This window comes from Triticum urartu, chromosome 4 (genome assembly GCF_003073215.2).
Source record: "Triticum urartu cultivar G1812 chromosome 4, Tu2.1, whole genome shotgun sequence".
NCBI lineage: Eukaryota > Viridiplantae > Streptophyta > Magnoliopsida > Poales > Poaceae > Triticum > Triticum urartu.
The window spans coordinates 555,861,031-555,876,651 of record NC_053025.1 but is presented as its reverse complement, the minus strand read 5'-3'; the positions used below and the strand labels follow the sequence as shown (position 1 = coordinate 555,876,651).

General features: G+C 41.4%; 1 long non-coding RNA gene across 1 annotated transcript; it reads left to right on the top strand.

Annotated features, from left to right (window-relative positions):
* The first annotated feature begins 3,112 nt into the window (after window positions 1–3,112).
* On the top strand, window positions 3,113–4,370 carry LOC125554131. The gene is made up of 2 exons (XR_007304328.1): window positions 3,113–3,427; window positions 3,885–4,370. It is a non-coding gene; the product is annotated as an uncharacterized LOC125554131 (long non-coding RNA).
* Window positions 4,371–15,621: the final 11,251 nt, after the last annotated feature.

Below are 15,621 nucleotides of genomic sequence, written 5' to 3'. Positions count from 1 at the left end.
GGACATAAGAGAGGACACTTCTCTCTATTCATTATAGCTAGCTAACACAATATATGAAAAACCTAAATTAACCCCCCAAAACCCCCAACCCCCCCCCTTTCAAAAAAAAACAAAAACCCCAGCCACAGAAATGCTGACGCGTGGATGCCTATTGGTCCCGGTTGGTGCCACCAACCGGGACTAAAGGGTCTCCTGCCTGGGCTCCGCGCACAGGCCACGTGGAGGCCCATCAGTCCTGGTTCTGGATTGAACCGGGACTAAAGGGACAGGGCATTAGTACCGACCCTTTAGTCCCGGTTCAGGAACCGGGACAAAAGGCCCTTACGAACCGGGACAACAGGCCCTTTTTCTACCAGTGAAACCTTAAGCGTGCGGACCCTACGGGTTCGAGAACAATGTAGACATGACCGAGACACGTCTCCGGTCAATAACCAATAGCGGAACCTAGATGCTCATATTGGCTCCCACATATTCTACGAAGATCTTTATCGGTCAGACCGCGTAACAACATACGTTGTTCCCTTTGTCATTGGTATGTTACTTGCCCGAGATTCGATCGTCGGTATCTCAATACCTAGTTCAATCTCGTTACCGGCAAGTCTCTTTACTCGTTTCGTAATACATCATCTTGCAACTAACTCATTAGTTGCAATGCTTGCAAGGCTTATGTGATGTGCATTACCAAGAGGGCCCAGAGATACCTCTCCGACAATCGGAGTGAAAAATCCTAATCTCGAAATACGCCAACCCAACATTTACTTTTGGAGACACCTGTAGAGCTCCTTTATAATCACCCAGTTACGTTGTGACGTTTGGTAGCACACAAAGTGTTCCTCCGGCAAACAGGAGTTGCATAATCTCATAGTTACAGGAACATGTATAAGTCATGAAGAAAGCAATAGCAACATACTAAACGACCGGGTGCTAAGCTAATGGAATGGGTCATGTCAATCACATCATTCTCCTAATAATGTGATCCCGTTAATCAAATGACAACACATGTCTATGGTTAGGAAACATAACCATCTTTGATTAACGAGCTAGTCAAGTAGAGGCATACTAGTGACGTTTAGTTTGTCTATGTATTCACACAAGTATTATGTTTCCGGATAATACAATTCTAACATGAATAATAAACATTTATCATGATATAAGGAAATAAAATAATAACATTATTATTGCCTCTAGGGCATATTTCCTTCATCTTTGCGTGGTCGACGAGGCGCTCCTCCTCCTCCCACAGGAACTCGATGTAGCGCGCAAGGTCGTTGACGCATGTGCTGGCCTCCACCTCCGCCTCCCTCCTTCGGGTTGCAATGGCAGAGCGGGTGATGGTCCCGACCGTCGACGGTGGGCTGGCGGCCACGACGACTGACGATGAGGTGGCGGCCACGACAACCACCTCCCGCCTTCGAGACGCGGTGGCAGAGCAGGTGATGGCCACGGTGGCCGGCAGTGGGGTGGCGGCCACGACGGCCACCTCCCGCCTTCGAGCCGCGACGGTGGAGCGGGAGATGGACCTGGCTTTCAAAGGTGGTGTGGCGACAACGGCGGCCGGCAACAGCTGTCGATGGGCAGCGGCGACAGAGCCTGTGTGGGTGTTCCGCGCACACCCAAAAGGGATGCCACACGCACTACACTATGTCGGGGACTGCGCCACCACCGCGGTGTAACCTCCGAGTTGGAGCTGTCCTCTGATGACGGTGGAGTGGCTGAGCAACGACGATAGACCGTTGCCATTGGCGATTGTGGGAGAAGCACACAAGATAAGCTACAGGGGGGAGGGGGAGGGGAAAATGAGATGCGGGACTCGCCGGCCGTGAGGGTTTTTATAGCAGGTCGGTAAGCATTGTGATTTTGGGGGATTTCACTGAGTCGGGCAGGAAGCTTGCGTCGGAACCTCCGAGGTTGCGTGGGAACGGGCTCACCGACGATTCATTGGCGCCACCGTTTGGCCAAAAAACGTCTCCGCGCGATGTGCAAGCTTGCGCTGTAAGCCGTCCGAGGCAGCGGGGTGATAAGATGTGCGAGAGGAGGACGAAAGGACACGTACACATACGGTTAATACAAAAAAATGTTTGCGATTTAATTACCTACTATACCCCTGTCCTGGTTTATAAGTAGGATTTAACTAATAAAATACGAATGCATGTCGCCAAAGATTATATCATTGGAGTCGTATTTGAACATAGTTTTCAGCTATACAATTTTTGTAACATGCATTAACATTTTTTTCGTTAAATTTAAGGTTATATACCAGCAAGCGTTTGCCCACAACACACACGGCTTATTCCATCACAAATAGCTCGGATGGATCAACTATATGCCACGTATCACACATGCAACTCTAATCTGATTCGTGCTTGATGTCTCCGACATCGCTCGTACAATTTGTCTTATTTGCCATGTATCACTGTGCTGGCGTCTACTCACGTCCCTTGGCAAGTTCTGCTCGCCGTTAGGCGCCGCGGCGCGCTCTGCTCGCGTCCGTTGACGCGCTCCGCTCGCGTTCGTCGGCGCGCTCGGCTTGTGGACAACTTTTCCTTACGCGTTCAACTCCTATATATATATATAGAGAGAGAGAGTAGCACTATTCTAATCCCAGGATTAGAATAACTATTTGGATCACGATCACCATATATAGGGCCGATTAGGTGTTCCCGAACTCCTGAATGGTGGGAAAGAAATAAATCAGCGCCCCACTGTCCCCGCACCCTATGTCTTCCACCTCCCGTCCCGAACTCCACCATCCCACCTTCCCGCCGCCGGGATCCAGCCAACGGCGAGTCGGCACCCACCACCAACCCACCTCCCCCGCCGCCGAGATCCAGCCATGAATCCACTGCCCCGCCGTCGGGATCCAGCCGCCAATCCACCTCCCTGCCGCCGGGATCCTGCCGCTACACAACCACCACCAACCCAACCTTCCATCGCCGGGATCCTGTCGTCGCGCGACAGCCACCAACTCACCTCCCGCGTCACCGGAATTCGCCCCTCAGCGGCCTTCCTCCTCTGTTGCCGTGACCTTCCACCTCTGCCACTGCGGCCTTCTTCCCTCACGTGCCTCCCCAGATCGGTGACGCGATGCACGTTCCCCCATCGGTGACCCCCCCCCCCTGAGTTCACTCTCTTCCCTCCATCACCGATCTGAGAGCTACCATGCCACCCCGCGCTGCCACCTTTCTCCTCCCGGTCGACCTCCTGGATCCGGCGCTCCTGTACAGAGCAGTGCCACCATGCTGCACACTAGTCAGCATTAGCGCCCCTCTTCCTCCATGCTGTTGCTGCCCTCTTCCTCCATGCTGCTGCTGCCTTCGACTCTGCCCCCGCACTCCGTAGCCTCCGCATTGAGCTGCCCTCTCCTTCAACTGGCAGTGCACACAAGATATTTGTGTATATGCCTCAAACAAAAAAGTGTGTTTTCTTTGTAAGTTTCTACCTTGGCTCGGTGCATTCTCTCTCTCTTTGTTTACAGGATAAGTTCATATACAGCGACAACAACAAAGTTCATGTTGTCAGAAAAATGAAGTCCATGTATATGGAAGATGATGATGGTTGTGTGTATGTAGGGGAACACAAAAACACTTGTGGCTGACAAATTTTTCTGGTTTATGCACTTCCTAGTATTTAGACGTTACTCCCCTAAAAATGAAAATATTGGATTGTTGTGTATTACTTTTGGTTTCTTGTAGCTGATCAGCTGAGTGAAGCATCTCAGAAGTTACTTTTAGTGTATACTTTCAAGCAAAGCATGATAATTTCCATTAGTTACTCCTTGTTGGAATGCTTAGATATACATGGTTGGATGTTCTGAATTCTGATTGTTATCGGCCTACTTGTTCGCCAAGTACTGATCTCCTTCATTTCTTGTACCCATTTTGCAGTTCATGGACAAATCAATGCAGCGTCATGGACTCATCTTCTATAGCACATAAGTAGGCGTGCATGCTAGATTGGTTCCTTCCACTACCTAGCTGATGTTGTTTGTACCCAGACTACCCACAGTGCCTGATGAAGCTTCAAGACCGCAAATAGACAAGCCCATGGAGAAACAACATCCTTGTGTATCTTGAGATGCTGCATCACTTGATGGAACGAGATATGGTGTCGGGAACACAGCAGGATTAGCAAGTAATTTTGAGAGTAATCTTGTATGCGCCCTGAGCTCAGTTTGCGTCGCGATAAATTGTTTTCAACATGTAATACATTTTTTCGCCACGTGCCAGGTGAGATGGCGAACTGGGTGTGCTTTTTGTGTTTGCGTTGTGTGGGACCGTGGGAGAGTGATTTTTGTTTAGAAGGTTCAGAGTTCTATTGGGTTAAGGCGAACTCAGCTTATCATACAGTCTTGTTCAAACCGTGATTTTTCTTCAGAAGGTTCAGAGTTCTATTGGGTTAGAAACATGTACAATTTGTCAGGTTGTTTCAGGTCGTCTAAATTTGGAGTTCTAGACTGTATGATCTACTGTGTTGCCTGCGCCGGGCGTCGAAGCCTACCGAGGTGGTGCCCCACTGCTGCCAATGTCTCACTGCACCCCTCCTCCACACCACAAGGATGACCAAGATATCAGGTTGTTGTTGTTGCTCTTCTACTATATCTTCAGGTTCAGAAAAGGCAACAACAACGTTTCGCTGTGCAGTGTAGGCTGCGGCGGCAGGACCATTTTCCTCTTGAAATTGTTTTAATTTATGTGTTTCTCCTACTGCCAATAGAGGAGAAGAAAGGCCAACACCGAGCTACTGTTGCTACTGCTTGTTTTAGCTTGCATAGCCAATTTGGGCGTTACCAGGAAGAAGATATAGAGAGAAAATTATGGAGTGAAAGAGATAAAAGAGTCGAGTGCCTATGTGGTGTGGATATGAAACGTGTGGTGTGTGAGAGGATAAGGGATGTGTGTTACTATTCAGTAATAAAAATAACTTGTGGTTTGGAGAAAAAGCAACGTTCTATTTACCTAGTGCTCACGATCAGCTATAAAGCTTGAACTTCTTGAACTTTTTTTAACTCTGATTCACACTAGAACTTTATAAAAGAATTTGAAATTATTTGCTCTAATATTTTCACTACTTACAGTTCAAAAACAAGAATAGTTAAATTTCAAGATATGTAATACTTGACAATAAAGAAGAAAAATAACATTCAAAAAAGTCAAAAACTTCAATGACATAAACAAGCAGATTTCATCCACTCTCTCACTTCTAAACACATGGGAAAAGCCATGTAAAATTCACGCGAGAAGTTCATCATTAAAAAAAGGCAAAGTTTAAATGAGCACAAAAGGAAGAAAGTATCACGTCACTAATAATCAGAAAGGAAGTTCATCATTAAAAAAAGATGAAGTTCAAACGACAACAAAAGGAAGAAATTATCATGTCACCAAAAATCAAAAAGGAAGTTCATCATTAAAAAAAGACAAAGTTCAAACGAGAACAAAAGGAAGAATTAAAAGGCAAACTCTACAAATTTTGTTGCTAGAAGTTCAAGTGATCGGCCCGAGAAAAATTCATAATTCTTATGAGAGAGGTTCACCTTGTATTTCCATGCTCGATTTTTTCGTATAAAAATCGAATACAATTCTTTAACCAAAATATAAAAAGGTGAAGTTCAAACTAAAATAACACAGAAGTTCGGAGTTTATTAAAACCTAGGATTTACCTATTCAAAAAATAAAAAACGCAATGCCATTTTTTCACTTTTAAAAACAACTCATAAATGGAAAAAATGGTTGCTAGAAGTTCAAGTGCTCGGCGAGGAAAAGTTCAAAAAATTCTTGTGAGAGAGGTTCACCATGTATTTAGATGTCCAAAATACATAAAAATGTAGTTTTTTGTGTTTTAAAATAATTCTCTCAAACTAGAGAGAAGTTCAAAGTGATAACAACCGGAAGTTCACGTACTACATGGTGTGTATTTCATATAAGAAAAATACAATAAAGTGAAACTGAGTGAAGTTCAAACAAACATGCCCCAGAAGTTCAACTACTTCACACAGTGCATTTTCATTCACGATGAACGCATAAATCATGATCTCACCATTTTTTAATTTACCTCAAAACGACAGGAATATTATTTGTGTAAGTTCAAGTCCTCGGTCGGAGAAAGTTAAAAAAATTATTGTGAGAGACGTTTGTACAAAAGGAGTATTATTTGTGTAACACTAACGAATGGATGAGAAAATTACAAACAAAAATACGTCACAGAAGTTCAACATGAAAACAGCAGGAAGTTCAACTACTACGCTGAATGAATTTTAGATGAAAAACTTTTAAAATCGTCGTGAGTATGAAAAGATGATTAACACGGGAAACTTGCGTGCTTACAACAGCTTTCCATCCGTATATCACCTGCTCAGTTCCGGTGAATGGATGGAGAGTTACGAGCAGTGGATGGAGACCTACGAGCAAAAAATCACGTGAAAACAGAGTGAAGTTCAGGTACACGCGCCGAGAAGTTCAGGTTCTTCACGCGGTGCATTTTCGAAGAATCTGTTTCGTGATAAAGGCAGAACGCATGATCCCGCCATTTTCGAAATTACTTGAAAACGGCTAGGAATCAGAGAAAACCATCAACATGAAAAAGTTTCACATTTTTCGTAGCTTTTCAGCGGTATATTAGTTGCCCCATTCCGATAAAGTTTGTAGAAATTACGGCGAAAATACGTTTTTCGCCATTTTCAAAACTAACTTAAAGCCGTATGGAATTGGGAGAAACAATACATACAAAAAAGTTTTGCATTTGTTCAAGCTTTCCAATGCCATATCATTTGCTGCATTCGGACATACGGTTAAAAAATTAGCTCGAAAATACGAACTCGGTAGGACTTGGACCATTTTCTAAATTACTCTTAAACCATTCAAAATTAGAAAAACACTTTCAAGATGAAAAAGTAGCGCATTTTCATAAGCTTTCCAACGCCGTATCATATGCCTCCATTGGATTAGCCGTTTAGAAATGACATCAAAAAAACGAACTCAGCTGTTTGGTTTACGAAATTTACGTTTTTTCAAATTACTCTTTAACCATAGGGAATCAGAGAAAACTTTCAACATGTGGAAGGAGCGGTTTTGCAGTAGCTTTCCAATGCCATATTATATGCCTCATTCCGATAAACGGTTTAGAAATGCGATCGAAATACGATTCACGTTTTTTGTGCGAAGAAGAAAACGGTTTTCAAAACTGCTCTTAAACCGGTTATATTTTGCCAAAAATTTAAGTTGGGTCATGATATTGGTGTCCATAGGTTTCCAACGGTATATAGCAAGCCCCATTTGGGCAATGTTGGCGGAAGTTCAACCTAGTTCACACGAAAGTTCAACGTACTACTAGCGGGGCAGGTCAAGTTGTGATCAGAATATTATTCTGATCCCGTGATCAGAATAGTGTTTATGTATGTATGTCATTGTTTGAACCAAGTGTGCTGCAGTACTCACACGAGTGAACTTCGTGTCGAAAAAAACTGCACGCAGTGTTTTTCCGGTACTGTTTTCACTCTAATTTTTTAACTGTTTATCGAAACGAGGCGTATAATATACCGTTGGAAAGCTATTGATTAGGCGCAACTTCGCCATGTTGAAAACTTTTCGAAATTCCTCTCGGTTTAAGAGCAGTTTCAAAAATAGTGCGGCGGATGACGAGTGGCAGCGAGCGTATTTTCGTGATTTTTTTCTAAACCGCACATCGGAATAAGGCAAATGATACGTCGTTGGAAATATATCGTCGAGGCGCATCTTTTTCATATCTATTATTTTCTCTAATTCGTTACTTTTTAAGAGCAGTTTCGAATTTACTAAATCGCGGAATTCTGTTTTTTATTTTTTTTTTGCAATTTTTGGTACTGTTTTCGCTCTAGTTTTTGAACCGTTTGTCGAAACGAGGCGTGTAATACGTCTTTGGAAAGCTATGGACGAGGTGCAACTTTCATGTGTAGAAATGGTTTTCAGATTCCTCACGGTTTTAAGCTAATTTTGAAAATCATGCGGCGGACGACGAGTGGCAACGGCCGTTTTTCGTGAAATTTTTACAAACCGGTTGTCGAAATGATTCAAATGATACGCCGTTGGAAAGATATCGACGAGACACAACTTTTTCATGTAGAACACTCTCTCTAATTCCTTACGGTTTAAGAGCAGTTTTAAATTTACTAAAATGCGCACACTGTTTTTTCGTGACACCCAAATCGACGTGGGTACTTCATCGGACTGAAAACCGCACTGCATCGGATGAAAAATCACACTGCATCAGACGTGTTGGAGAACTGCATTGTTTATTTTATTCAAACGAATTTTTTTCAAGACGAGAAAGTAGGGTGCAATTCACATCGGTTGTAAATGAACAACAACACTATCAAGAAGTGAACCGCATTACTTTTTTCGCTTTCGTAACAAATTTTCTGGACTTACGGGATGAACAACATCATACGGCCGACCGCACTGCTTCAGAATGAAAACAGAACTGCATCGGACAGGCAAGCGAGCTGCATAATTTCTTTTGTCGGACAGACAAGTGCACTACATGATTTTTTTAAAATGCATTTTCAAGAGTCTGACTTTCTTTAAGACCAAAGTGCACTACATTTTCAAGTCTTCTTTTTTGCTACTTTCTGGCAACAAGCGAACTGCATCTTTTTTCCTTTGGATTACTTTGTCGAGAGCAAGGAACTATAATATGGTTTTTCATACATCATTACTTTTTACAGTCTAAACGAGGGAACAGTGCAAAATGAACTGCAAATGAGTTTTTAATTTATGTGTTTTTAGCACAATGAGAACTCCATCATCATAAAAAATTGAGAAAAAACTCAACCCGTGGATCACTGCACCCATGTACAACACAAACTGCATAGTCGCCCAAGTGGGCTGCAAAACAACGTGCACAAAAGGCACAACGATGCTCATCGGTGATGTGTGGCAGAGAGGACTGCACGGATTGAAGAAACGTTCTTCACGCATCCAGCGACTGGACTGAAAGTGTAGATGGGGAACACGAAGGGCGTCGGCGTACTGCATGGGCTCGTGGTCAGAACTGCAAGCCACCATCGATAGAGCCGCATGCCACCCTGGGCCGAGCTGCACACAACGTATAAGTGAAATGCGCCTCCCATGCCATTTAAAAAGAAGTGAACCGATCACTCACAGCGATGCGCTAGCAAGCCACGCAAATTGGTGCCCGAGCCTTTTTAGTGTGGACTACGCGGAGGGCAGGCTGCATGGTGTGCACTGCCGTACTGCACATCCATGGCCATGCACACGTGAAACTTGAACCAAATAAGCTACAGGCAGTGGACGGAAGCACGTGCACCGTTCACTGGTTGTTGGGTATTGCACCGACGACCAAAGTGCCCTGCAACGGAAGAGCAACCTGCACTGCTCGCCGTCAGTGAAGAACAAATATTTGAAGAATTTGATGTGGGCATTTTTTTGTACCTGCAACATGGATGGAGGCGACAAGAAACTGCATGTTGGTGAAGAGAGAGCTGCATGCGAGGGGTTCACCGAGCTACAGGCACTAATCGAGTGAAGGATGGGGGTGGTAGTCTTTTCTTCTTTCCCTATTGACGTTGGCAATAGGGGGAAATGAGTGTGAGCGCTGACAGTAGGGAAGGGGAACGACTGCGAGCGCGAGGGTGGGTGGACCAGCAGTTTACAATCTCTTGTCCCTGAGAATTTGCAAAACAAAAAGGACTTCATCAAATAAATGGAACGGCATTGCAGAGTTGAACAAAGCTCTCAAATATAAACAGAGGACTTCACAATACACACAAACTTCATAATTTATCAAAAATAAACCCAGGGCCGCTCCACTGAGGACAAACCAAATGAAGTGCCTATAAACTAAACAACCTACACAGTCCTGAAATGGGAGGCGGTTAGGTCGCTGGTTCTTGTCATTGGGAGGCCCTACGTGTGGGGAAAACTGCTCGACGGAGACGCACCGGAGAGATTATGAACCAAGGGCGGGGCCATTCCTTATTTTTGCAATTATCTCCTAAGAAAAAAAATCAAATGTTAAAACGCACGTAAACATTGAACCGAACTTCATAACACTAAAAACAAAACAAAAATTGAATTGGGTCGTTGGTTGTGCTGGGGAGGAGATGTGCCTTGGCTGCGGCTGGCAAGCCGGAGCGGTGGAGCCATTCGTCGCTACGGCTGGTCGCCGCCCCGAGGTAGAGGAGGAGAGGAGGTAGGCTAGGAGAAGTGCACCAGCGGCAGCAGCTCGATTCATATCGATGGCGAGTGGCAGATCTGGGCATGGGTGATGGGCGACATAGAGCAGGGGTGGCACGAGCCTAGGCCGACAGTGGGGTGGGTCGACGGGTGAAAGGGAGGTGCGGTGGGAGGTGGGAGGCAGCGGGACAACGCGAGGCCTGACCGGCGACGGGTTGGGGCAGTGCTCCCCATGGTTTGGAGGGGCGACACCATGGCGTGGACAGTTGGAGCACCGGCGGGGGTAGGTGGCTGGGGAAGGGAAGGGAGCCGCGGCTGGGGAAGGGAGGGGAGCACCGGCGGTGGGCAATGAGACTGGATCGACGGCGACAGAAGATGGTCGGGAGGAAGCTGGGTGGGGAGGGGGTCGGCGTGGATCAGAGTGGCTAGGGAAAAGCCAACTAGTGGGGGACTTCTTTTTGTTTATATCTGCAGTTCGCTTTGCGGTGGGTGGGTGGTCGGTTTTGTTTCTCTGCGTCAACGAGTGTTATCAGAATAAGGGTAGGTGTTATTAGAATAAGGTCTGGGCCGAAACAAGATGGGTGAATTTCGTCCGGCTTTCGTTTTTTCGGACGAAATCGAAAACTCTGTCGCGGGATATATATAAACACTATTCTGATCACAGGATCAGAATAATATTCTGATCATAACCTGAACTGCCTAACTAACGCGCCTGACCTTCCCCGAGTACTAGGTTGAACTTCAGCTAAAAGATGTCCAAATGGGGCTTGTGATATACAATTGGAAAGCTATGGAGACCAGTATCATAACCCAAGTTACATTTTTGGCAAAATGTAAGCGGTTTAAGAGCAATTTTGAAAACCATTTTTTCTTCGTACAAAAAACGTGAATAATATTTTCGATCGCATTTCTAAACCATTTATCAGAATGAGGTTAATAATATGACGTTGGAAAGCTGCTGCAAAACCGCTCCTTCCACATGTTGAAAGTTTTCTCTAATTCCCTATGGATAAAGAGTAATTTGGAAAATCGTAGAATTTTGCAAACCAAACAGCCAAGTTCGTATTTTCAATGTAATTTCTAAACGGCTAATCCAATTGAGGCAAATGATATGGCGTTGGAAAGCTTATGAAAATGCGCTACTTTTTCATGTTTAAAGGTTTTTCTAATTTTGAACGATTTAAATGTAATTTAGAAAACGGGCCAAGTTCCACCGAGTTCGTATTTTTGAGCTAATTTTTTAACCGTAAGTCCGAATGCAGCAAATGAAATGGCGTTGGAAAGCTTGAGGAAATGCGAAACTTTTTTGTATGTATTGTTTCTCCTAATTCCTGACGGTTTTAAGTCAATTTCGAAAATGGCCGGAAACGTATTTTTGCCGTAATTTCTACAAACTTTATATGAATTGGGCAAATAATATACCATTGAAAAGCTACGGAAAATGTGAAACTTTTTCATGTTGATGGTTTTCTCTGATTCCTAGCCGTTTTCAAGTAATTTCGAAAACGGCGTGATCATTCGTTCTGCCTCTATCGCGAAACAGATTCTTCGAAAATGCACCGCGTGAAGAACCTGAACTTCTCGGCATGTCTACCTGAAATTCACTCTGTTTTCGACGTGCTTTTTTTTGCTCGCAGATCTCCATCCACTACTCGTAGTTCTCCATCCACTCCCCGAAATTCAACGAGTGATCTACCGATGGAAAGCTATTGTAAACACGCAACGAGTGATCCACTCCCCGTGTTGATTATTTTTCCATACTCGCGATGGTTTTAAAAGTTATTCATCTGAAATTCATTCAGTGTAGTAGTTGAACTTCTTGCTGTTTTCATGTTGAACTTCTGTGACGTATTTTCGTTTGTAATTTCCTCATAAATTCGTCAATGTGACACAAATGATATTCCTTTTGTACAAACCTCTCTCACAATAAATTTTTTAACTTTCTCCGACCAAGGATTTGAACTTACACAAATGATATTTCTACCATTTTGAAGTAAATTAGAAAATGATGAGATCATGATTTCTGCCTTCACCGCGAATGGAAATGCACTGCGTGAAGTAGTTGAACTTCTCGGGCATGTCTGTTTGAACTTCACACTGTTTTGACGTGTTGATTTTTGACGTGCTGTTTTTTGCACTGTGTGAAGTAGTTGAACTTCTAGGACATGTCTGTTTGAACTTCACTCTGTTTTTGACGTGTTGTTTTTTGATGTGTTGTTTCTTGCACTGCATGAAGTAGATGAACTTCTAGAATACGTATGTTTGAACTTCACTCTGCTTCACCATGTAGTACGTGAACTTCTGGTTGTTATCACTTTGAACTTCTCTCTAGTTTGAGAGAATTATTTAAAACACAAAAACAACATATTTTTTAATGTATTGTGGACATCTAAATACACGGTGAACCTCTTTGAACTTTTCCTCGCCGAGCACTTAAACTTCTAGCAACCATTTTTTTGTTTATGAGTTGTTTTTAGAAGTGTCAAAAATGGCGTTGTGTTTTATTTTTTGAACAGGTAAATCCTAGGTTTTAATAAACTCCAAACTTCTCTGTTATTTCAATTTGAACTTCACCTTTTTATATTTTGAGTATAGAATTGTATTCGATTTTATACGGAAAAAATCAAACATGGAAATACAAGGTGCACCTCTCTCGCAAGAAAGGAAATATGTTTTTAAATAAGCATCAAACATTTCTTTTGTAAATTGCACTTCATAGTTTTATTTTTCTTAGAGATGGTAATAATTTGAGTTTCTCGTATACATCGAACTACTCCTCTTTTTTAATTTGAACTTCGTCATTTTTATTCTTTACTAACAAGGAAAATCTGAGTTTCTTTATAAATATTGAACTTCTCCATTTTGTAATTTGTACTTCTTGGTTTATTTCTTTTAGCATCAAATATCCTAATTTTTTCATAAATATTAGACCCCCTTCATATTTTTTAAATTTTTATTTATTTGTTAAAACATAGACACAAACGGGAGCGAGAATTATGTGTGCGTAAAGTGGGTAGCAATTTCCACCTTACCCTAGTCGAGCACTTGAACTTCTAGCAAGAAATGTTTTTCATTTTTATGAGTTGTTTTTAAAAATGCCAAAATGGCATTGGTTTTTGTTTTTCGAACATGTAAATCTTTGGTTTTAATAAACTCCAAACTTCCATATTTTAATTCGAAGCTCGCGTTGGTTTTATTTTCTATTAGTGGTTAGAATCCTAGTTTTCAATAAACATTGAACCGCTCCATTACTTTAAATTGAACTTCTAGGTTTGTTTTTCGAAACGGGGAAATCCATCTACTAATTAAATCTTCTAAACTTTTTTTTGTTATTTAAATTTGAGCTTCCATTGTGGAAACTTGTTGAACAAGAGGAACTTTTTGAATTTTTCCGGTGTGTGCACTTGAACTTCTAGCAACAAAATTTTTGGACTTTGCCTTTTTACTCCTATTTTCTCATACGAAACACACTCCATGTAGTACATGAACTTCTGTCTATTGTCAATTTGAACTTCTCTCTATTTCACTTTAGTAACGAAAAAAATCTGAGTTTTTTATAGACATCGAACCGCTCTAACTTTTTTTTCTGATCTGAAATGCATTCCGTGTAGTAGTTGAACTTTCCACTGTTTTCACTTTCAACTTCTGTCATGTATTTTTCTTCGTAATTTCTCAGAGATTTATTGGAGTTACACAAATGATATACCTTTTTAGCAACCCATTGAAAATATGCAACTTTTATCTAATACGGTTAAAATTTTGTTTTGAACAGCATACACGGATTTTTAACCCTTTTTTTGAAATAATGCATACGATATACCCTTGGAAAGTTGTTGAATATGAGAAACTTTTTTCACATAGAGCATTTTATTTCAATTTTGTAATGGATTAATAGAATTATTTTAAAACATAAAAATGACGTGTTTTGTGTGTTTTGAACATGTAAAGACATAGCGGACCTCTCTCACAAGAATTTTCGAACTTTCTCCAGATGAGGACTTGAACTTCTAGCAACACAAATTTTGGACTTTGCCTTTTTATCCATTTTTTAATAAAAATCGTACCGGTTAGTTATTTTAACTCAAACTTTTAGATCTCTATGAAAATGGGAAAATTATTCGAACTTCTCTATTTCTAAATTTGAAATTATTGATTTTATTCTTTTAGTATTCTTCTATAAACATCAAATTGCTTCATTTTCCTAATTTGGACTTCTTGGTGTTATTCGTTAGTAACGGGAAAAGTGCTAGTTATATAATAAATATCGAACCGCTCAATTATTTAAAGTTGAACTTCTAGGTCTTATCTTTAAAAAAGGAAAAAATTGTTTCTTATAAACTTTTTGAATTGCTTGGTATTTTTTGTTACAAATATTGAATGGCTCTATTATGTTACTTTCAAATTTTTTGGTCATCATTTTCCAATCACGGAGAAATCCGTGAGAAATTTTCTTTTGTACACACATAACATTTTTTCCAAACTCTCCATTTTATTAAATTTGAACTTCGAGAGTTAACATTTTCTAGGTGACGCTTGTTTTTTCTTAGTATACGAACATCGAACAACTCTCTTATTTTAATTTGAACTTCCTTGATTTATTTTTTAGTAATTGAAGAAATCCAAGTTTTGTAATAAACATCTAACCGCTCCACTTTTTATATTCGAACTTCTAGGATTTTTGACCTTCTTGCTTATTTAAATTTGAACTTTTATGTTCTGTTAGAAATTGGGAAACCACTTTTTTTCTTGACTTCAAAATTTTAGTTTTCTTCCAAAAAATTGGAGGGGGGGGTATCCACACTAAATTTCCTATGGTTCATATTTTCCCATTTTTTATCCAAAGTTTTGTAAATTTTTAGACCCGAACTTCCAAACTTTTAGACTTGCAAATTTGTGAAACATCATTTTTTGGACAAGCAGGTGATCACAAGAAGCTTCATTTCAATATAAAAGGAGAAAAGAAAATTGTGCAAGGATGTACTAGAGCTTCGACTCACTCTTTTCTGCATTTGGGGAGCATTTGCACCCAATACACGTGTGCGCGCACACACATATCCCGTTTGCATCACATTTTTTTAAACATGGCATATTTTGCTTATGGTATCTTTTCAAAATGAATATTTTTAATTTTTTTGAGTGGTTTTGTTATAACCGTGTGATCAAGAAACAAACACAGTAACTTTAGAACCTTCACTTTTTTATTTAGGCATAAATACAAACACATTTTTGATGAACAATATCTTGCCTGCAAGTATCATACTTCTTTTATCGGACTCGAGTTCTCTACAATATTGAACCTCCATTGGGAAGCTAGCAAGCAACACTAGTGCTCTCAGATGAAAATCAATCTACCAAAAAATAGCCTCTCCACCTCCACGGTTCGTTCATGATATACTGCTGCATTCAGAGAAACTGCTTTTCCTAGGCAGCAATACAAAAGAATCAACTTCTTGCA